Source organism: Mus caroli, chromosome 12, assembly GCF_900094665.2.
Source record: "Mus caroli chromosome 12, CAROLI_EIJ_v1.1, whole genome shotgun sequence".
NCBI lineage: Eukaryota > Metazoa > Chordata > Mammalia > Rodentia > Muridae > Mus > Mus caroli.
In genome coordinates, this window is record NC_034581.1 from 100,031,220 (window position 1) to 100,053,328 (window position 22,109).

The following is a 22,109-nucleotide window of genomic DNA, read 5'->3' on the forward strand; positions in this document are numbered from 1 at the left end:
CAAGCAGCTTCCGAGTAATGGGACCCCACCATGGAACAGACTTGAAAAGGTTAGAACCTGATAGATACTAAGATGTGGGTGAACTTTGTATGAAGCTAGGCAAGATGGCTCCCACGATGGCTCCCACGATGGATGCTTTCATATGCAGAATAGGTGACTCTGCAGAGACAGAAGCTGAGTGATAGAGCCCTTGACAGGCAGAAAAGTGGGGTGACTGGTTAATGAGCACTGTCTCCTTTGTGGCTGGTAGAGTGTTCGGAAGCTAGTCAGAAGTGTGGGTGCCCACTGCTGTGAACACCACAGAATTCGACAGAAAGACAGTTTGCTGTCTCTTGAATTTCTTTTTTCTCAGTGGAGGCAATGGACGGTGCTTTAAACTTCTGCCAAAACTGAGATTTGATGCAGTGAGATTGGTGCCTGCCTCCTGACTGGGTGTGTTGCTGTTCTCATTGCTCCCACAGGGACTTGGGGTCCCCAGTCCCTGCCGGTTATCAATGGCCACCCTGGGCTGAGGTCAAGGCCTGTGTTGGTGTTGTCTGCCACCAGCCACATGCCTGACACTCTGCTGGTGGCCTGCTATCAACCCCCTTATCTAATCTCACAGCCTGCAGAGCTGATTGTAACACTATGGAAGGACTGGCTCCTGGAGTTCTGTATACTAAATTACCAATGACAAGTGACAAGGGGGTAGGAGGACCCAGATTGTCCCAAGTCCTGGCACCAGGGAGGGCACAGACAGGCCGAGCCCAGAATGGTAGGGACATTGCGTTGGGAAGAGAATGGGTTAGTGAAGGAGTGAAGTGGGAGGGGGATAGTGAATGCTGGGAGCAAGAGAAGCAGGGGATTTAGAGCCCAGGACACCTGGGCAGTGAAGAAGCCAGCTGGCAGACAGGTAGGACCAGTGGCTGTGGATAGATCTCAGAGGACTCCTGACTGCACACCAGCACCGGTGGTCAGGAGGATAAAGTCTGAATTTGAGACAGGAGGGAAAATAGGCAGGAAGTGTTCTAAGTTCCTTCAGATACCCACATGTCAAACATTCGAGCCAACCACCCCTGCTTCCTCTGTTATAGGTCCCTTTTAAGCTGTGCTCCACCACTAACTTGAGGGGTTCCTCTTCCTGAGCCTCAATCTCAGATAAAGAGGATGGGAGACTGAGAGGGCCTGGGGAGGACTCTGGCCACGGTGGTCGGACAGCTGGGTGAAGATCCCAAGTATGAAGGAAGAGATGGCATGAGGACCCAGGCAGATCAGCTCCCTGGTACTTCCAAGCAGCGTCAGACTTAGGGGAAGGGTCAGAGGGATGCTGGGAACCGGCTCTCTGTACCCCTGAGTAGCCCTTCCCAGCTTGGAAAGGCCCAGGCCAGTGCACTGGCCTCAGGAAGTGAGTAACTGCCTCTCCCTGCCTGCCGGCAGCAGCACAAGCCAGACGGAGCTGGGAAGTGCAGCAGCTGACTGGTATTGAGGAGGCCTTGCCTGTGATGGTTCTACCATCCTCAGAGGGTCATGCCTGCATCCTCCTCCCAGGGAAGCAGAAGAGGACAGATAGGTCTTCAACACCTGTCCTCTCTTACCCCTGCACCAAGAATCGCTAGAACCTCACTTGTTTTGAGTTTATTCATTTACAATCCATTCCTAAGCCTGGGCAAGGGGCCCACATATCATCTTCCCAGTGTTAAGGCAGAGGGCCTGGGCAAGGAGCCCAGTGTATCTGTTGGGTGCACAGGAATCCCTAACTATGAGGCATAACTGCTTCAGGGGCAAGAACAGACTTGTGTACACATCTCAGTCTTTAAGTATAAAAGGAACAGAGGTCAGAGGTGGGGTGTACCTTCCAAACCTTGGCAATTTCACCCCTTCTCCCTGGTGTCACCCATCAGTACCTCAGGTGTAAGTATAACTTACCTCCCTGGAGGATTCTTCCAGATCTCAAATAGAAGTGGGGGTACTTGACTCAAGGGGCTCAAAGTGAGTCTGAGGTTGGGGGTGCCCTAACCTGACCTATGCTTTCTATCCTCACCAGAACCTGCGTTAGACTCTGAGAGAAGATGCGCCTCCTGTAACATCGATGGCCAGAGACCCTGTCTCAGGCCTCCTGCTCAGGTGCCTGCCCAGCACTGGACACCCACTTATGCTAAGTACAGCTCATACTCAGTACAGAGAGAGAAGAGAGAAGATCTGTTCCTGGGTGTCTTTAGTTCCAGGGCAGAACACAGTAGAGAGCTGGAGGAATGTTCCGGGTGGAGAAGGGGAAAACAGGTGAACTTGGCCTCCACGTCACGTACTACGTATCCGGTCCCTCGCTCAAAAAACATGGCTGATGGAGGAGGGGGTGTCATGGTATGGAAAACAGCAAAGAGTTGAAGGCTACAGCTCAATGGGTAGTAGAGCCCTTGCCTAATGTGCATAAGGTCTTGGGGTCAACCTCTGAGAAAGGAAGAGAAGGACTAAGCAACAGAAGAGCCAGTGAACAGTGGATGAACAACCGGGCACAGCGCTCGTCAAACAAGACCCAGATTTGAGCCTCATCATGGCATTCCACTAAATCAGCACTAAGACCAGAAGAAATAGCAGAAATTCACAGTGTAAGACAGCACGTGTAACATGATGGACGTATAATATCATGCATGTTGCTTAAGAAGCCAGTTATAACACACACACACACGCCTAAACGCAAAGACGCACACACTATGGTCCCCCACAGTCTCATATGTTTGACTGCTTGGTCATAGGGGTGGCACTATTAGGAGGTGTGACCATACTAGAGGAGCTGTGGCTTTGTTAGGGAAAGTGTGTCACTGTGGAGGTGGGGCTTTGAAGTCTTAAATGTTCAAGCTATGCCAAGCATGGAGCACATCCGATCCCCTTCTGGTGCCTTCAGATGAAGATGGAGAACTCTCAGCTCCTCCTACACCTTGCCTGCCTGGATGCTGCCATGCTTCCCACCATGATGATAATGGACTGAACCTCTGAAACTGTAAGCCAGCCCCAGTGAAATGTTTGCTTTTTGTTTTTGTTTTTAATAAAAGTTTCCATGGTCATGGTGTCTCTTCACAGCAATGGGAACCCTAACTAAGCCATTGAAAAAAATTTTCGATTTTTACCTTATGGTGGAGCTCAAACAATAGAGAACTACACACATCATGTCTACTCTCGGGTTTTGAGTGAGTAGGTGTGTGCATGCAGGTATGCCTGAGGTCAATCATCACTGCTATTTTCTGAAAGGCACAGTCCATCTTTTCTTTTTTTTGAGACAAGTTTTCTCACTGGCCTGGAACTCATCAAGTAGGTTAGCCTGGCTAGTCTTGGAGCCCCGGGGACCCCTACCTTTCTCCTCCTTTCCAGTGCAGGGACTAAAACACAGGCCATGACAACAGCATCCATCTCTTTCACATGCATCCTGGGTACCAAACTCTGGTCCTTATACTTGTGGGGCAAGTGCTTTACCCACTGAGCTGTCTCCCAGCCTCTCTCAGCCTTCATTTCAGCTCCAGCTTCCTTCACTGCTGTGTAAAAATAGTGGAATAGTGTAATCACATGCTTAAAGAAGGCCTGGTCCGGAGAGTGCCCATCTCCATGAACAAGGACCAACTCTGTGTCCCATAATGCCCCAGCAGGGTTGGGTAGGAGATCCCCAGGCCCAGAGAACCAACTGTCAGGATCGACCTTTGCATTCTGACACAGATGCGTGGGTCTGATGCAACTTGCCACACATTAGATACACCAAAGTCGAGAACCTCAATGGAGAGTTGGTCCCAATTGCCTTAATTAATGTGGGAAGAAACTCCCCCCAAAATGGGTAGCAACTACTGGGCAGTCCAGATTAAAAGAGGAGTGTGGGGGGACATGGGTAGAGGAAGACCCTCTTCTTGATTGGCTTCCCTCATGCCTCTGGGATAATTTATCCTGTTGCTACTGATTCCTTCAATGATATCAGACCCAGGATTTCCAGGCTTCCATAGTAGACTGAGTCCAGAGGCTCTTCAAGAACCATCTGGGTTTTCAGTACCAGATTGGAACTGCTAAGGTACCTGGTCTTAAGGACCAAAAACTACTCGGTGCTCAGGCTCTCCAGTGTGTGTGCGAGAGCTGTTCTTACTATTTCAACATAAGCTGATTTAATAAATTCTTTCAACACATGTACATATGTAGATAGACAGCTAAGTAGAAGTATGTGTACATATATGTAGATAGACAGACAGCTAGGTAGAAGAGATAGATAGATAGATAGATAGATAGATAGATAGATAGATAGATAGATAGATAGATAGATAGATAGAGATAGATTAATAGATAGATGGTAGAATGATTAATAGATAGATAGATTAATAGATAGATAGATAGATAGATAGATAGATAGATAGATAGATAGATAGATAGATAGATAGTAGATAGTAGATAGATAGTAGATAGTAGATAGATATCCAACCATGGATTTCTGGACAAAACCACAGGCCAGTTCTTGAAGCTTTGAGGACGTCTTTCTCTCTCACCAACATGTAGAAAATGCTCTGGAACATTGCAGCAGAGAGGTGGGCGTTCACAGATGTGTTGGTATCCTGTTCTATGCGGTTCTGTCTTACTTGGTCTCTCCTTTACGAAGTTAGGTTGGATGGGGGACTCTTCCCTTCTCCATTCCAGTTATGGGGTGCCCACTTGGCATGGGTGATAAGTAGCAGTAAAAGATGGGGCTCCCTGCTTGTGGATTCTTAGCCCACCAAGAAAAACCCCATGGCTGGTGCAGGAGATGCAGGAGTTGGTGGACACACACGGGACATGGTACCTGGACAAGCATATCGGATGTCCCCAAACAGCCTTCCAGAAAACAGGGACTACCATCTAGGGCAGAGATCACAGCCAGTGCAAAGGCCCACAGTTGAATATGATCCTGACACACTTGGGAGCTGAGAGGGCATCTTGGGGCTAAGGCACAGAGGACTGAGGTGGCTGGAAACTGTACTAGAGGAGAGTGGGGCACAGGGGAACCTTTGTATGTTGTGTGAAGGACCCCAGCTAGGTGAGGAGGCTATGGGAGTGTCACAGGAACACCTGACCCCCTCCATTGCCCTCTCTGATTATAGTGGAGGGCTGAAGGCTGGAGCCCTGCCCAGGCTGAGCTTCCCTCTGCAGCCCTCGCCCAAGCACAGTGCAGAGGACGTCAGAGGCAGCCACCTCAGAGAGCTTTCAGAAAGAGCTGAGCCAGATTTGCTCAGAGCAAAAGCAAGGCGTGAAAAGCAGACAAAGCCAGAGAGGACCAGTTACCAGTTCGTAAGGAGCGCTTTGAAATGACTGCACAGCCTGCTCTGCCCTTGGGGACTGGCTGGACGTGCGTCCCTCCCTCCATTTCTGCTGCCTATGAATGTCTGAGATGAACAGGTGGCTAGATGAACCAGTGGGTGTAAGAGAGAAAGAAGAGGGTGACAATGGAGAAAGGAGAGAGGAGAGAGAAGTGGGGAGGAAGGAAGGCGAGAAGGAGGAAGAGAGGAAAGAGGCAGGGAGTGGTATAAAGACATAGGTGGCTAGCTGGAGGAACAGTTCATTATTGGGTGTGTCAATAAACAGGGGTGTGGGTGTCTATAAGTTTTCTAGATTCATCTGACAGCTGGACACAACATAACTCCAGGTTGTGAGACAGAGACACAATCTTGGTGACTTACAAGAGAAGACTTCTTCCAGTGCCACACTAGCATTCATGACAGCAGGTCAGACCAGTAGGGGCAGCTTCTGCCGGGGTGACAGATGGGGCTAGTTAACCTGGGAATTATCAACTCTGATGTTTTCATGGTATAGGACTCTTCCGAGCCGCTGAGTATCTGGCTTCAAGGTGAAGAGGTCAGGGGCTTCCCATCAGAAAACCCAGCAAGAGAAGAGTTTGGAATGTGAACTGAGTCTGCCACTCCAGACCGACCAGCACTCTACAGAATGAGGACAAGATAGTGGGGCTTTCTGGGAGGTGGGGGGCATTGTTCTTGGTTTTGAGTCTGCTTCCCAATATGGAGAGCTAGGCAGACCTCTGACTCTAGACCCTGCAGCCTTGGTTTCTGTGAATCACTGCTCAGCTTCTGTCTGCTCTGCAAAGGTCATGAGGGACCCTTCCCTTGTGACCCTTCAGGGCTGTGGTGGTTTCCCCTGCACGAGTGGGTAGGCACACTGCATCACCTTAGCCAGATCACAGGCTCACTGACCCAAGTGGACCAGAGGTCCCATGCCTCAGAAGCTTCCTGTGGTCAGACAGGCCAGAGGTGCAGATGGGCAATGGGACACTCAGGTCACAAGAGCTTTGACTCATTTCAGTCAGTCTGAAGCCAAGACAGGGTTGGATTCACAACCTCTGCTGCTGCCCCATCCCTATTTGGTCAGGGACAGGGGGACAGTGGCTGGAGCTCTGTCTGTGCGCGTTCCTGGAACCTTAGGCTCTCTCTAGACTGGTCGCTGGTCTTCCCTGCATCCTCCTCTCATCTGGAGAGGAAAGCGCAATGGGTCTTTAGCAGATCTTCAAAGAAAATGAAAAATGCCAGAGCTTAGAAGGAGAGGAAGAAACTGCTTCTAAATTCCCCAGAGGAAGTCCCGTATCTGGCAGGGGCCAGCGCACAGCTCACACAAGGACTTGGCCAGCAGTGTGTCCCTTGTCTGAGTTGTATCCTGGTTTCTGCCTCAGCACCCCTGGGAGTTGTGCACGGCCAAAGCAAAATAAAAAACACGTTCAGAAACCCTCCATCCCAACTGGCCGCCTTCTATTTACATCCTCTGTAAATGCCCACTGTTTGCACCTAAAACTCAGGAGCAAAACAGTCACTTCAGGAGACCCTGTCACGGTAAACAGTGTTATGTTAAACACAGGCATTCACGTGGTCTCCGTGGCTGTTCGAGCTACAGGGGAAACATTTGCCAGCCTAGGCTCCGGGACCCGACCATGGTCTGGACCCACGGGGGATAACCTGTGGCCATCCCAATTTGGCCTCCGCAGCTAGGAGGTCCGAAAGCACCACGGCTAGGATCTGCTGCTGATCCCGGAGGGAGCCGGGAGCTGATCTGGACTAGAGGTGGAGGGGGGAGGTGCCCAGGAGAGTGATGACATCACCGGCCAGCCCTTGAAAGATGAGCTGTTCCCCGTGCCACTCCAGCTTCGCTCCTCAGGAGAGTGGATAGTAGAGCTGTTGGGAAGGCGTGTCAGGCAGCCGCTGAACCCGAACCTGGACCGAGGGACTCCCTACAACACAGAACCGACTCGCTCGCTCGAGAAAAGGTGAGTGTCTGGCATGGGCTCGTTCATGGAGAGCCCAACTATCCCAGCACAGAGAGGGCCAGGTCAGCAGCTGAGACTGAGTCTCGGGAACTGGAGGAAGATTCCTTCCTCCCCTAGGTCTGAGAAACGAAATGAGGAAGGATTACAGATACTTACAGGCAGGGGTTTTGCCTTGCTTGTACCAGCTCATCTTTTCCCTGTGAACGACCAGTGGTTTGAGTTTTATAGGTTTCATGTAGACACCATGGGCTAAAGGAGTGAGTGCCAGGCAGCAGGACAGGTGTCCGGCTTTTTATTCACTGAGCCCCTGATGGTATTTTGTGACCCCCGGAGAGTCGCTGTCATGTCTCTAGGCCTTGTTTTCTCTGTCTGCAAAGTGTTTGGCGGAGAGTAAGACAGAAAGGAGACTTTGTCTGTTGTGCCTCATCTGGGCCAGTGGTGGCAGCTTTAATCCACAAATACTTAGTGTCCCCCTGCCCTGTTCTTCCATCAAGATAGTGCTTACGGGTGAGCTTGGTGTGTTGTCTTGGGTTCGAATCGCAGCTCCGCTTTTACCCGATGGGTACCATAGTTAGCGAAGATTTTATATCTCGGGACCAGGGCCACAAAGAAGACTCGGTGGCTCCTTTTAATGCAGACAGAAATGCGATCTCCCCACGGCGCGGCGTGCCACGTGTGCAGTTTGCATTACCCAGGTTGCTAGTTGGTAGCTCCGTGGCCTCTGTGTTGGGTGCAGCAGTGATGCTCGCGGGTTAGGCAGGTTAGAATGCGCCTTCCTGAGTCACAGGCTGCCTGTGGCTCTCTCCAGCCCTCCACAGGAAGCAGGAGCTCTGTGTGGGTGTGGTGCCCTGCCAGACACAACTCCTGGCCCTTCTGTGTCAGAGAAGGGCTTATAAAGGATCTGACCCTCGCTGTGCCCTAACAGCAGTGTGGGTGTTGAGAACACCCCACAGTTGTGAGACTGGGAAGCAGAGTTTGCTGTTTTCCTCTGCTTGGATTGGGGCAGGGGCAGGCAGGAAAGGGGGGTTGGAGAAAGTATTAAAAGTGGAAAAACTCCTGTGCTTGCCTGGCAGTGGACCCTAGGAGTCCATGACAGCTCTACCCTGAACTTGCGCACTGCCGCTTGATGTGTTATGGGAGAAAAATCCCCTGTAATCACACCTTGGAAGCCCCCCCCCCAGCACAGATGGGGAAACTGAGTCTGGAGAAGGTCACAACTTCACCAAAGTCCTTCTTACATTGCCAAGGGACTCCCATAACTTCATGGGAGGCAGGCTCTGTCACCTTTAAAAAAATGAAAAGATGGATTGACTGAGCCTGTGTAAGGATGCTGCTCCAAGCAAAGGGGATCAAACCCAGAAAAACTGGACCGTCTGACTTCTGCTAACACAGTGACTGGCTGGACAAGAATTTCAGGGTGTCTAAGAGTGACATTAGGGCTACCTCTCTCTGCTGTTCAGGTGTAGCCTGTAAGGGACCACATGGGTTGAGGGAGAGTTGTACAGATTGCCAAGGGGGCTGGGCTTCCAGAATGAAGGTGGGACCGCACGTCTATATCCAATCATGGGATGAACAGTTGACTGCTTTAGAACTGGGCCCCAGGGCCGCTATTTGCTGAATACATGAATGGTTTGCTGAATGGACGGCTGCAGTGCTCACACAGAGAGCACTGAGAACACACAGCCTGATGTCAAGTTAAAGCAGCTGGTTTGGGAAGCTGACATTGTGAGCACCCTGTGACACGCTGGAGAAAGCGCGTAATGTCTATGGTGATACACATAGGGTCAGGAGGGACGGGGTGGGTTAGATGAGAACCCTTTGAACTTTCCCCTTTAGTTTTCTGTGAACCTAGAGCTGTTCTCAGGGAAAGCTCGTGGATCAGGTGGGTCTGTGCTTTGCTTTAAGAAGTCAAAGGCCGTGAGTCAAGGGATAAGAACCCACTGACACCAGGGACTCAAGTGATCACTTCCAGCATGTGTTCCTTGGCCCAGGAACCCCCAACCATAAACAACTGCCTTGTTGCATGCTGGGACCAGTGTGCATCTCAGGATCAGCAAGCTGGTTGTTGCCTATGACCTGGGCCATCACAGGAGGGCTCTAAGCCAGCAATCCTCTCCTCATGTGGCGGTCACCAGCCTCCCCAGAGACACAGCGTATGTACTGTTGTTATGAGCTATACGAGTCAGCTCTCCTTGGCCGGAACGTCCTCGGCCCTTCATCTGCCCTCTGAGAAAGGGGTCACATGGTAAGCTTTCCTGATTTTCTGGGGAGCCTACACCCAAGACACACAACCAGAGCTGCATTCCACAGCAAACTGAACAATCCATCTCTCCATTCTGTCACCAGGGTGGGGTCTCTGAGACTCTGGAGGCCAAAACAAAACAAAACAAACAAACAAAAAAAAAACCGTGGAACCCTATAGACCCCGCCACTTTGTCAGAGGTCACAGTGAGGAGGGACAAGCAGGACATTGGGTCCAGACCTCAAGGGTGCCACGTACGGATCGAGAGACTCTCAATCTCTGCTCACTTGGCTGTGATACGGACAAGTGTCCCCACTTCAGAGGAGCCCTCCACAGCTCCTTAGAGCACAGACTAGAGGGAACACCACTGAGAAGGAGACACACCCCTCCTCTCTTCCTCTCCCCTACCCTCCTGTCTTCTCCCCTCCCCTTCCCTCCTCTCTTCCTCTTCCCTCCTTTCCTCTCCCCTCTCCTCTTCTCCCCCTCCCCTCCCCTCCTCTCTTCTCCCCTCCTCTTCTCCCCCTCCCCTCCTGTCCTCTCTTCTCCTCCTCTCCCCCCCTTCTCTTCCCTCCCCTCCCCTCCTCTCCTCTCCTGCTTGTGGACGTTGTACATCGTGGTGCGGAGCCTAGTGCGCACCACGATGTACAACGTCCACAAGCAGCTCCCCTCTTTCTTCTCCTCTCCCCTCCCCTCCCCTCCCCTCTTCTCCTCTCCCCTCCCCTCTTCTCTTCTCCTCTTCCCTCCTCCCCCTCCTCTCCCCTTCCTCCCCTCTCCTCCTTTTCTCTCCTCTCTTCTTCTCACTGTTTTTCTGAAGGTAAGCTAGAATAGAATCCCTCCTCCCCCACCTCGCTGCCTAGGGCAAGCCATTAGCTCTCGGAGCCGTGGCTCTTTCCGCTATAAATAGCACCTGGATCCGAAACTACCTAAAAATTCAAATTGGAAACCCCCATGAGAGTCTGGAGCACTCAGGGACAGCGCTAGTCTCCCACAGCAGTGCCTCTGGAAGGCCAGTCACAAAGAAGGTGAGGAAGGAGAAGGTGCTGCAGCTACACAGTTGAAGAACAGCCAGGGGACAGGGCTTCTAGCTCCTGCAGCACCCTACAGGGAATTATAACATGCTAGTGGAGCATGGGACCTCGACACACCAAGATGTTAGCGTGAGAGATGCATTTCCACTCTTCTGACTCGACTATTGATCAGTCTTGTGATGTATTCCATAAAGAAGCATTCATATGTCAATTTTTTTTAAATGAGGACCAGAGCTATACCGTATCTGGCAGAAGTAAAGTCCTGGATTTCTTTCCTAGCACCTCAAAAAATGAGGTGGTGTGGCGGTTGGCTGTTTTTCAACTTGACACAAGCTAGCATTATCTGAAAAGAGGAAACTCAGTTGAGGAAATGCCTCCAGGAGATCGGCCTGCAGGCAAGCCTGTGGGACATTGTCTTAATTGATGGGGAAGGACCCAGCCCCCTGTGGTCAGTGTCCTCTCTGGGCAAGTGGTCTTGGGTTGTATAAGAAAGCAAATGGAGGGGCTGGTGAGATGGCTCAGTGGGTAAGAGCACCCGACTGCTCTTCCGAAGGTCCAGAGTTCAAATCCCAGCAACCACATGGTGGCTCACAACCATCTATAATGAGATCTGACTCCCTCTTCTGGTGTTTCCTGCTGACAGTTCTTGCTTTGGCTTTCCACCATGGACTGTGTTCCAGGATTTGTAAGTCAAATAAACCCTTCCCTCCCCATAGAAAGCAAGCTGAAACAGAGGGTAGCTCAGTGGATGTATAGAGATAAGGACGAGTAACTGGAAGTGTCTGTGTGTCCTTCTGCTTGGTCATGGGCATCTGCCTGTGAAACCAGGAGGCATCTGAAAAGGGAAGGAAAGAGACAGCCTGGTGGGCTTCAGGGAGGAGGGTAACAGGGCCAGATCACACCAGGAGGGAGGCTAAGGGTCAAGGTGCTTCCTTTTATACCCTTTGAAACTATCATGGGCCTGCAAGTCCCTTTGCAGAAACTTAAATGAAATCTTAGAAGCAAAGCAAATAGAAACAGAAATAAGAAGACAAGTTGGATGGGGCCTCCTCGTACCTGGAACCCCCAAATCCAGAAAGCTGAGACAGGAGGATTGCCCTAGGTATGAGACCAGTCTGGGTGACCTTCTGAAGTCTATACCAGCAGCCTGGGTTCACCTATATCTCAGTAGATATAAGGTCTGGAAAGGTGGAATGGGGAAATCACGCACCCAGGCCTGCATCAGGTCGCCAGCCCAGCAGAACAGCAGTGGAGGCAGGGTGAGGTCAGGGGTAGGGTTTGAGGGTGGCAGAACAAACCATTCTTGGATCTTCAGAGTCTTGTTGGGACTGTGTACAAAAATGGAATGACTGAGCACATACTGTGTGGTGCTTGGCTCGGAACTGAGCCCTGGAGAGGGAGAAGTTTTGTTTTGTTTTGTTTTGTTTTGTTTTGTTTTGTTTTATAACCACCTCCACTAAATAGATTCGGATGTATGGGATTGGTTCCTTGAAACAGCCTCTGCTTACACGGACTAAGATTCTGAGGAGGGATTTGTCCTGGGATGGGGGTGGAGGAGGAGGAAGAAACAACTTCCTAAGTATTCCAGCCAAATAGAAAATTCATCATAATCTAAATAATCTACTAAGTGGGGGTCGGGAGGCCACATTATAGAAAAGATGCTTATAGCTAAATGATCCCAATTAAAGTCTAAGCTATGGCCCTAAAGCTGGTTGGGACCTGAGAGAGACGCTTAATGAATGTTGGGAATGGTTCATCGGAAAAGATAAACAGTTTGTAACTACCGGGGACTAAAATCTCATGTAACTCCTTCACCCAAAGCAGAGAATGGAAGAGAGAGTCGGGGAGGAAATGAGAAGTGTACTAGGGGTTTTCACCTTGTTCTTTTTAAGTGTGGGTTGTGTGTGCACCTACACACGTGTGGTAGGCAGGAGTGTGTTGATGTGTCCTCGCCATGCACACCCCTATGAGACCATAGGTCAAACCTTGGGTGTCTTCCCACATTACCCTCAATATTTTCAGAGTCTCCTCCTGAACTGGTAGACTGGCTTGCCAGGGAGACCAGGGGATCCTCCTGTGTCTATCTCCTCTGTATGTGGATCATAAGGACATACCAGGGTTGTATGTGTGTGTGCACAGGTGTGCGCGCGCGCGCGTGTGTGTGTGTGTGTGTGTGTGTGTGTGTGTGTGTGTGTGTGTGCATGCGTGAACAGTGAGTGTCTTTCTCTGTAGCTCTTCACCTTAGCATCTGAGACAGGGTCTCACTAAATCTGGGGTTCCCCATTTCAGCGACCTGCTGGCCTACCCCCCTCTGAGATTATACAGAGGGCCTTTGTGTGCCTTTGTGCCTGACTTTCCTGGGTGTTGAGGATCTGAACTCAAGTCTTCACGGTTGTGTGACACTTTACCGTGAAGCCATCTCTGCTTCCTGGCATTAATCAGCAAATATGGATTCTCATGTCTGCCCGTAATTTAAAGACAGCCGTTAGCAGGGAAGTAGGAATGGAGCCCATGACATGGCTCCTACAGCTGCAGACATCAGCTGTATGTTCCAGGCCTACCAGAAAATCTCAGCAAGTAGAAATTGATATTGATAGATGCCTTGTGTATGAACCTCTGACAGGCTGTATCGACAGCCTGTACTATGGAAGTTAATATCCGATATAAAATCTTGAAAATTCCAGAAACCGTTCCTAAAACTCATTCATCAAAGCATTGTGGAGAAATCACATATATGTGAGAAGTGACCGACTCTGTGATAGCACTACTTATTAAATGTACGGGACACAGCCAAGGCAACGCCCGAGGACAATTCATTCCTTCAGATATGTCACTTACGAAACCACGGGGGTTGCAAACATGAATTCATTCAAATTCACTTAAAAATATATCTATAGCTAAGCTAGGTTTGGTAACACAGGTAGGCCCAGACGTCCAGGAAGCTGAGGTGGTGGTGGGGGGGGGAGGGGTTGTAAGCCTAAGACCAAACAGTCTGGACAGCATAGTAAGGCATTCCTATCTCAATAAAAATTGACCAGGACGTAGCTTTGCAGGTCAGTGCTTGCCTAGAATACACAAAGCCATGGGTTCAATCCCCAGCATCAGAAAACAAAATTAGGTAATAAATACTAACCAGAAAGAAATGATGGGAAATGATAACACAAAACAGACAAACAAACAAAACAAAACACGGAGGAATAACTGGAAAGAAGAAAAATACTGATATTGAAAAGCTTGCTGAGTATGGTGGTGCACACCTTTATTCCCAGTGTTTGGGAGGCAGAGGCAGGGAGATCTGAGTTCGAGGCCAGCCTGATCTATAGAATGAGTTCCAGGACAGCCAGGACTACACAGGAAAAAAAGCAAAAAGCAAACAAACAAGCTATTTAAGGAGAACCCAGGGGCTGGCTCTTTCTTTGTGGTGTGCATTCCGTCTGTGCAAGGGTTTCACTACAGCATCGTCATGCGTCCTCATGTGACATGTGCTTGTTGACATTTCTGTCAGTCCCTTGTCTTATCCTCCCTCTGAAGGGTGTGGCTGGTCTGAGGAGACAAGTCAGTTGCTGGGTAGTTAGGACTAGTCTGTAGGCGAAGTTGGGGGTCAGCCATGCCCCAGCCTTTCCTGAGACTGCATTGGAGATGTAGGAGTTACTCAGTTAGGGGTCTCTTCCAATCTGGCCCCCAGGAGATCACTGTCTTGGACAGAAGGCTCCTTAACTCCAGAAAGGCATGCTGGGAGAGGAAAGTGCCTCCGTCCCTCACCTGACTGTCACAGGTCTCTATCTCAGTTCTCCACTAGAGTTCCTCTAGGCTCACAGCTGTGCTGATTATTTGAGCAGTGTTTAGACATCAGGACCAATGGGTCTTGTCCAGCAGTCTGGGGTTAAGTTCTGCCCGTGTGGACCCTGACTTCTCTGGGCTTCTGCTTTCTCATCTGTAGGGATCCGCAGGGGGACTGTGGTTGGGCGGACGGAACAGGGCAGCCTGCTCTGCGGCCAGGATTTGGGAATTTGGTTTATTCCCTATAATCTCTCTCTCTCTCTCTCTCTCTCTCAACTTTTGTTCTTTTCTTATACGTTACATCCTCCCAGTCCCCCACCCCACTCCAGCCTTCCCTCTCCTCCCCCTAGATCAACCCCTCTTATATTCCCCCTTTTAAAAAAAAAAGAAGAAGAAAGAAAGAAAGGAAGAAAGGAAGGAAGAAAGGGAGAAAGGGAGAAAGAGAGAGAGAGAGAGAGGGAGGGAGAGAAAGAAAGAAAGAAAGAAAGGAAGGAAGGAAGGAAGGAAGGAAGGAAGGAAGGAAGGAAGAAAGAAAGAAAGAAAGAAAGAAAGAAAGAAAGAAAGAAAGAAAGAAAGAAAGAAAGAAAGAAAGAAAGAAAAGAGCATGCATGCCTTTTGGGAGTATGTACGTAACATGACCTAGCAAGATACAATAAGCCTTCAACTACTAGTTGAGCCTGCTCTGGAATCCCCGGATCAGAGACCTCTACCCAGAGGAGCCAGAGATTGTGCAGGCTTCAAGTTCAAGTCCTATCCCTGTGAAGCAGAAAGTAAGCCGAAATAGGGGAAAGGATATGATATGGGCAGGTGTGCCATACAGCACGTATGGAATTATGTTTAAGCCCTATCCTGGCCCTAGGGACCATCTCCACCCAAACATGACAATGCTACTCATTCAAATAAACCTGCTCTCTAAGTGATGTGTCCCACCTGATTCTGACAGTCTGTAAAGTGACATAGTGGCTGAAGAGACATTTGAACCTCACCTGGCTCTTGTGTCAGCTGGTCTCCCCAGAAAGACAACTGGTTAGCTACTGGGGCCTCCAGTGGGTGGAGGGGAGAGCACAGGCTGGTTGAGGGTGGCAGACCCTGAGCCCCTGAGAAGCTAGGCACTTCTCCACAGAGGGAGGAATCCCAGAGCCATCGAGACCTGGTGTGACTTTCCTATCATCTCCCTCTGCAGCCTAGAACTTCCCAGCAATTGACACGTGTTCAGCCTGAAGATAAGCGCTAGCCGACAAGAGGCTTCCCTCACAAGTGGCCTAGGCAATTCTTTCCCAGAATCCCTTTGATACTTGTGACAAAGAGGATGGAAGTAGAGACATCTGGGCTCCTGACTGCTCAGATTCATCCTTCAGTTAGGGGGAAAGAGAAAGCAACTGTGAGTCTGGCAAGGGTGTTGGCATTGATGAGTGACAGGGGTGAGCATGCCAGGTCCCCAAGGTAACCTCACACTAACAGTACAGCTCCTTAGCCTGCAGGCAGGGACTCAGGCTCAGAAAGCTGGTTACAGCATAGGCAAATGGCAGGGCTGGGATTTGAATGCAAATCAGCATGCCTCTGTTCTGCCAGTGTGTACTCAGAATGCATACCTGGTGCACCAGAGTTTGGGGGGTGCTTAGGGAGCAGGTGAGGGAAAGGACCCTCAAACCTGGAGTACAGTGAGTGCCAGCTCCCCCAAACCCCCAGCAGCTGAGAAAAAAAAAATGAAGCCTGCTCCTTTGTAGGTTGTGAGAATAGTTGAGACTCCTGATACATTTTTGCATTGCAAAGTAAAAGGATAGGTTAACACCAGATTGGAAGCTGCGAGTAGGGCCCCACTAGCTGCCTTGGGCTTTCTTTATTCTTTGCAGAGGTTCCCACAGTGCAAGAAGAATCAGACTCCACAGAAATGAGCGTCAGATTCCAACAGAGCAGAGTCCTTATATAGGAGAGAAATGGGCTGTGATTCTGGGTTCATTCAGTTCCCTCTGCTGTTACAAAGTGCCGAGGCAGATAACTTTGTAAATAAAGGGGCGGTTAAGGCCAGGTGTGGTAGAAAGTATTTGGAATCCCAGCACTAGGGAGGCTGAGGCAGGGAAGAGAGAGGGATGGGGGCAGGAGGAGAGTAGGAGAGAAAAAGAAAAGAGTTTAATTAACTCATAGCTGCTAAAAGTTGGCCCTTGAAGCCCCTCCCCTTGTCTGTCAATATTGTGATTGGCAGGGACAGAAATGGATCCCTTCTGAGGCCACGCCTCCAATGACTTAAAAGCCTCCCTGTTAAGCCCTACCTCTTAAAGGTCCCTCACCACCACCTCCGAAGTCTCCAACCCCAGAATCTTGGCAGACAGACTTCGTTGAGCACAGCAGGTGAGGATAACAGGGAGACTTGCTTAGAATGTGGAATGTGCTTAGAGGACTCAGCATCATGAAAAGGCCACTCAGGGGTGACCCAACCATGAGAACACTGTGGAAGGACCCACTTCTGCCCGTCTCCTGGGGCTGCCATGGCCAAATCAAGGAGCCAGATTGGATTCCACGATCCCTGGAGGGTTTTGCGGCATGGTAGGGAGCTTAGTGGTCCCAGAATCCCATCTCTGAGGTCTTTCCGGATGACCTGTTTCTTCCCAGGTCGTCAGAAGCCTTCAGATTCACCTGTGGTATAGTTAGGCAGCCAGAGAATCATGAGAGAAACAGTTCAACATTTCATGTTAAAGCAAGGCCTGGCCGGCTCTCTTTCTTCTACAAACTAACCATAATTCACTCTCTATTTTGTTTTTTAAAGGAGAAAACACAAGGCTTGTTATTGCAAAAGCCTCGTGGGTTGGCATGAGGGTGCCGGTCTGTGCATGCCTGTGTGGAAGTCAGAAGTCAATGTTGGTGTCTTCCTTTATCACTTCCTGCCGTAGCTTTTGAGACCCACTCTCTTACCAAACGCGTAGCCCAACTTTTAGATAGACTGAGCGGTCAGCAGGCTCCCAGGAGCTGCCTTTCTCTGCCCTTCTCCAGCACTGAGGTTACAGCATACACTGCTATGGCCTGCTTTGCTGTGGCTGCTAAGAATATGAGGCTCCTCCCAGTCCCATAGACGGTCTTCACTTAAAAAGCAAACTTGAGAAGCCCTACCAAGAAGTCCAAAGCAAACCGTGATCCTGTGGCTAAAGATGGTCATCCCGTGGCTAAGCATTGTGATCCAACAGCTAAAGACGCTGGCGCCAGTCCTCAGCAGTGCACCCTCCAGAAGGTAGACTCTGAGCTGTGTAAAAGGTTTAATGGCCTGAGTTTATAAGGTTGGCAAGATTTCAGGAAGAGACTCTCATTTTGGCAAGCTTGGAGAAGCACCCTATAGCAGTCATTGCATGGGCATAGAATAGCATCTAGCAGGTGCCCCCTGCGGATGAACGTGTCCCTGCATGAAGCACTTCCTGTCCTTTCATTCCTTTCTCCGAAACAGCACCCAAAAAGGTAATGGCCTAAAAAAAAAAAAAAGTTGCAATTTATTCAATAAATTATGCTAAAATCTAATTTTCTGGTGGCAGAATTGGAGGCCATTCTGCCCCCTCCCCTATTCAGAAAACACATCAAAGCTGCCACCTATTGCTGCCTCCCTTAGTCCCTTGGTCTGTAACCTGCCACATGCAGACCAGGCCATTTTTTTACATTGTCTTGGCTCTGAAGGTCCCAGACGGACAGTCAAGAGTGGATCCTTGCAGATGGGCAAGCTGATGCTGCAGTACATTAATTCAGTCCTCGTTAGTAGCAATCCTAAAAATGGATTGAGCACCTGCTAGCCACCCACCCCAGGCAGCCTAAAGTTTAAAGTACTTTGGACTCACCATTAATGGAGAAACAGAAGTGTGACCCAGTATCCCCAGGGCAGGCTTTGCACTGGGATGGGTTCCAGCAGGTCAGGCCGCCAGTGAGCTGGGCAGGGAATCTGGGCGGGTTTATCTCTGGCTCCAGAATGTGAAGGGCTGGTGAAGGCAGCAAGCCCATGCATGTCAGAGCCATGCTGAATCCCAGCTCAGACGTGGGGATTTTCTGCCATGTTGATTCTCATGCACCCTCAGGTCCTGGCTGAGCCCCTCCCCCAACCCCAGCCTGGAGACAGGTCATGAGTTCCCTCCAAGTCCCCTCCCTCCGGCCGGGCTACAATTAGACTCTCCTGATGTATGCTGGGACTGAAGTGTTTATGTAATAGACAATGGTAACAAGACGGTGACCCGATGGGGATGGGGCTCAGCTGGTAAAGGGCTCACTGCTCAAGCACAAGGGAGGACCTGAGTTCAATCCCAGAATCACTTCTATAAAATCCAGGTGTCAGCTAGAGAAGTGGCTCAGTGGTTACAAGCCCTGCCTGCTCTTCCAAAGGATCCAGGTTAAGTTCCCAGCACCCACACGGAGGCTAACAACTGTCTATAATGCCAGTTCCAGAGATCTGATGCCCTCTTCAGGCCTCCGCAGGCACCGCATGCACATGGTGGTAGACATACATAGAAGCAAAACACTCATGTGCACATACAAACACCCACTCTGACAGACATTTCTCATCTTCAGAACTCACTGGTTTTATACCTAGTAAGGTCCCTCTACAGTGTTGCTGGAAAGGTTGAGCTACCCTTGGCTATCCTGATACACCCATTGCCACCTCGGTCCCTAAATAAGTTTATTATTATATATATATTATATATACTATTATATATTTATGATTTGGTATATATGTATTCATGTGTGCATGTCCACATGCATGTGTAGGTCAGAGGAAAACGTGTGGGTGTTGGTTTGCTCCTTCCACCATGTGATTCCTAGGAATTGAACTCAAGTGGTCAGGCTTAGCAGCAAATGCCTTTACCCACTAAGGCACTGGTTCTCGACCTATGGGTCTGTAACCCCTTGGAGGACTAAATGACCCTTTCACGGATGGGTCATTGGAAAACACAGATATTTACATTACAGTTTATAATAGTAGCAAAATTACAGTTATGAAGCAACAACAAAAATAGTTTTATGGTTGGAGGGTCACTACAACATGAGAAACCATATTAAGGGGTCACAGCATTAGGAAGGTTGAGACCCACTGCCCTAAGCCATCTCACCTGCCCAGAGTACCTCTGTTGACCCAGGAGACAATGATGTCAGCTGGCCAGAGATGACCCAAATCTCACAGGTTAAGGACACAGTATCTACCACAAGACTGTCACCCTCTGAGATGCCACTCCAAAGCCCCTGATTGTGATCTGTGCTTTGGATGAGACATCTGTCAATAAAGGGTTCCCACAGCCCTTTCCTCGGATTCAAGAACTTTCTAGAATGGCTCATAGAATTAAGATACATCTTCTTCTGTTGAACTTGGACTTTTAAGTGGCCAGTCTGGTCTCAGACTGGGGGGGGGGGGGGGGGGGGGGGGGGGGGGGGAGGGGGGCACCATCCAAAGGTACCAGAGTTGTTGAGGAAGCTGTTTATTGGTTATCTGAGATTTGAAACTACAGATGACCACTTAGGAGACCATTCTGAGACATGGGGCGCACTTATAGACTGTGTGGTGATGAGGGGTCCCTAAATAAAACGTTCCAGGGGCTCTGGGATTGTGAGCTACTCTTGTGTTGAAGAGGTGGATGTTGCAGTGTGTGCTCGGCCGCACGAGGTTGATGGGTGTGCGGCAGATTCTTGTAACGCCTGGTGGACACTTGCAGAAAAGAAAACTTTGTTGGTGGCTATATTAGTCAGGGTTCTAGGAGTGCAGACCTTATAGACTGAATCTCTCTACATAGAGAAAGGGAATTTACTAAAATGACTTGCAGGCTGTGTCCAGCTAATCCAACAATGGCTGCCTACGAACAGAAAGTCCAAGAATGCAGTAGCTGCTCAGCCCATGAGGCTGGATGTCTCAGCTGGTCTTCAGTACAGGCTAAAATCCTAGAGATGGGCTCTGGTGCCAGTGAAGGAATGGACTTGTGTTATGGAATTTGTGACCGCTAAGAAAAAAAACATAGACTCAATTTAATTATAATTAAAAGATTTATTGATCTGCTGCTAGCAGGAGGAACAATCTCTGAGCCAAATTTGAGAGTGTCATGCAGAAGGGGTATGGGGGAAGGATTTTAAAGGTGGAAACCACATGGAAACCTTCAAAATCTATGCAGGCAAAAACTGCTCTGTTCTGCCAAGTTCAGAGCTTAAGGCAACTCGAAACAATCTTTGGGTATCTGTGTAAGCAAGTTACATTAGCAAAAAAAATTTAGTTAGTCCTATAACAAGTAGATAGTCAGGGCTGTACATTTTTTGGGGGGTCACTGAGTTGGGGTTACTGGAAACTTATCTTTCAGGGACTGGAATCAGAGACAAATGGCTTGCAGGTACCAAGATGGATGCCATAACACTTAATAACCTGCAAGGCAAGAGCAAGCAGGCAAAGAGCGAAAGCTTCCTTCTTCCATGTACATACGCATACACACATACATACACAAACACATACACACAAACACAAACACATACACAAACACATACACACACACACACACACACCCCACATACATATGCTTCCAGCAGAAGGCATGGCCCAGATACAAGGTGTGTTTTCTCACCTCAAGATCCAGATTAAAGGTGTGGATCATCCTACTTCAGATTAAGCAGAAATCCCTCACTGGTGTGCCCTCCATTTTTGGATTTGTAGTTCACTCCTGATGTTGCCAGCCAAGAATAGCCATCACAGTGGTATTAAAGATACAGAAAAACATACCCCGAGGGGCTACTTTGGGAGTATGGCAAGACTGAAAGCATAGACATTATAGACGACAGAGAGAGAGGAGAGACGAGAGGGTTTGCTTTTGTAACTGTTGATGATCACGGCACGGTTGATAAGATTGGTGTTCAGAGATACCTCACGATCAAGGGGCATCCACGTGGAGTGAAAAGGGCCCTTTCTGAACAAGAGGCGCAGTCTGCTGGACCACGGAGAGGCTGCCGGGGTGGACCTGGTAACTCTGTGGGCCATGGAGGAAACTTTGGAGGTGGTGGAGGCAACTTGAGTTGTGGGGGAGACTTTAGTTGAAGAGGAGGCTATGGTGGTGGGTGTGGTGACAGTCGAGGTAGCTGTGGCAGTGGTGACAGTGATGACTGCGGTGGTCCTGGTTACAGTAGCAGAGGACGTGATGGTGCTGCTGAACCAGAACATGGAAGCCAAGGAGGTGATGTGGTGGAGGGGGATACGGTGGAGGAGGGGGATACGGTGGAGGAGGGAGATACGGTGGAGGAGGGGGATACGGTGGTTACAACGGAGGAGGCTTTGGTGGAGGTAACTATGGTTGGGGGTAAGGGACTTTAATGGTTTGATAATTATAGTGAACAACAGAAATCAAATTATGACAGTGTTAGTGGAAGGGAGCCCGGGTGTTCCCTGTGGTGGTGGCTGTGGATCTGGTGGGGGAAGGGGTGGAGGGGGTGGCAACAGAAAATGGCTCGGATTTTTAGCAGGAGAGTATGGGAGTTGTCAGGAAAGCTGCAGCTCCCTCTGAGACAGCTGTCCCACACGCATGAGAGGAACTGTAAAAGTCTGCCACAGAGGAACAGTGATACACACTCAGCAAAGTTCCTTCGGCTCAAGCAGAAATCCCTTCTTGTTCAGGACCGTCGTCAAGAAACCATTCTCAAAAGTGCCCAATATATATAAAGAACTCAAGACTCCAGAAAATCAAATAACCCCATTAAAAAATGGGGCTCAGAGCTGAACAAAGAATTCTCACCTGAGGAATACTGACTGGCTGAGAAGCACCTGAAAAAATGTTCAACATCCTTAATCATCAGGGAAATGCAAATCAAAACAACCCTGAGATTC

The 22,109-nt window shown here is 49.5% G+C and overlaps 1 protein-coding gene across 1 annotated transcript in view; it reads left to right on the top strand.

Annotated features, from left to right (window-relative positions):
- The first annotated feature begins 7,149 nt into the window (after positions 1-7,149).
- Bdkrb2 (bradykinin receptor B2) overlaps positions 7,150-22,109 on the top strand; it is a 30,949-nt gene continuing 15,989 nt past the window's right edge. Inside the window, exon 1 of the mRNA XM_021179605.2 lies at positions 7,150-7,246. The gene's annotated coding sequence lies outside the window, so the exon portion shown is untranslated. The remainder of the gene's footprint in view (positions 7,247-22,109) is intronic.